Below are 2,154 nucleotides of genomic sequence, written 5' to 3'. Positions count from 1 at the left end.
AAGTCTAAACTCTTTAGAAAGTACAGGATGAAAAGTATGTACAAAGTAGAGCATTCTTATGAGAAAAGATACTATATATAGATATGCATGGTATTTCCTCTGAAATATTCATTTAAAAAGCTCTCTTTGTATAGAGTATATTATGTGAAGTACACATAGAAAAAGATGTACTAATATTTAAGAAGTAGAACGAAATACATAACATCAAAATTACTGGTGATTTCCAGTAAGATCTGTGTACTGAACTAGATCAGTTTTATTTTCCTTAAACTGTGCTGGGCACACAAACATTCAACACTGTTTATAAGAGGTTAGGGAAAAGTTTGTAAAGATGTAGCATATGAAATGACAGCTATTTTTACAAATAACATTGCCATAAAAAGAACAGAAATGAGAAAGAACATTATATATTTTACTTCAAAGACTTACTTTTGAAATATTTTGTTCTTTCCCAAATGAGTTAAAATATAATGGATATTCTGAACCTGTCTCAAAGTCCCCGATTGCTAGACATTGGGAGATACCTTTACTTCTATATCCAAAGGATTCTTCTGTTACCTTTCAGCATTGAGACAAAAGTCAGGGTCTCTAGCCCCCTGCTGTCCCGCTTCTCTGATTATTCAGCTGGAAGAGAGGTGGTGAGAAGATACTTAATGGAGAATGAGCTGATTCCCTTCTCCACCTTGAGCTAGCTAAGTGTCAGGATTTAGAGCTGCATAGGCACCTGCTTTGTGGATGGGTTACCAAGTGCTTGATGACTGACCACATCACTTTTTCTTCTCTGAAAATCTCTTGGGGGGGGGGCGGGGGGGAAGGAAGGGAATATACATTTCTCAATGTGTCAATGAAGATCTTTAAAAGGACAGAATTAGGTTTCTAGTTTTTCATTTTTGTCAGTATTGAGACCTAATAAACTCCTTTTAAGTAGCAATGAGCAGCTTCATACACTGATTACCTTGGACTGAACTACAGAGAGATAGCAATAGTACTCTACTCAGCCTGGAGTAAGGCCTTAGAACATTTGCAAGGGGCAGAAGAAAGTACAAAGGCTAGGAATATGGCAGGGAAAAAACCTAAAACTGAGAAATAAAGCTTTAAGTAACAGGGATGCTAATTTCTGCCTGAGGAATAAGTAGATCACAGCAGTCTTTAATATTAGCTTATTTAAGTTGTTAGGTGGGTTTTTTAATGAGGCTTCTGGTTACCCTAGTTCCAAGTCTTCCGTAGACATTAACACTTTAAATTCAGCAAATAATTCTACTATATGTTTAATCTTAAAAGGAAGTTTTTAATTTCAAGTCTTTGGTATTAGAATTATCAGAATACTTTTAGTGTTAGATACCTAAAATTTCATTTTTTTTATCACTTTAAAAATTCAATACATATTACCATGACATAAAATCCTTAAATGACTTGATATTCATATATGAAACAGTTTATTGGTCTGTTTTTTTTTTTTTTTAGAAAGTTTCTAGAAGCAACTGGGTCCAATATCAATCCTCAAATTATTAAATGACTACCAATTTCAGTGAATGCTGAGACTGATATAACTTCATTATAAGTCATTATCTGACCTTTGGATAAGTAAGCACATAGGATAGCTTAGAAATTCACCATTAGGACAAGAAGAAGCCCACAGGAAAGGAAGTGCAATTAAAAAACCTCCTGGTTCATTCATTTATAAGGAAGAGAAATTTTGATTAATACTGTAAAGAATTTCCAGTTGCTAACTAATCCAGTCATTTTCCCAATCTTCTTGGCGACTGGAAATAGGTTAGAAGTGGGAGGTAGTGAGTAGAATGAAGATGAGAAGTGTGTATTTAATCACTCCCATTAAAAGTATGGGAAAAAGATAAACCCCAAACACCAAAGAATATTCTTTCCTTAAAGTGTTTTTAAAATAAATGAGACCAATCTCCAGAACAATGTACAGCCGTGGATAGGTTAGCACAGTTAGGAAGGGGGACAGTGGGATAACTCTTGAGCACTGTATAATCAAGACCCAGGAGATCTGACTTGTTTCTATTTCCTGGCAGAAGAAAATGTGAAATGGTAGCAGCTGACATTTTAGCTTATCTGAAATGATGAAATAGAAACAATGGTGCAACACATCACTTAAATGAAAAAAGAAAACCAAAGGTACACATCTAAATG

This window comes from Pipistrellus hanaki (assembly GCF_964339955.1).
Source record: "Pipistrellus hanaki genome assembly, chromosome: 5".
Taxonomy (NCBI): Eukaryota; Metazoa; Chordata; class Mammalia; order Chiroptera; family Vespertilionidae; genus Pipistrellus; species Pipistrellus hanaki.
Note: the sequence above shows the minus strand (reverse complement) of the source record.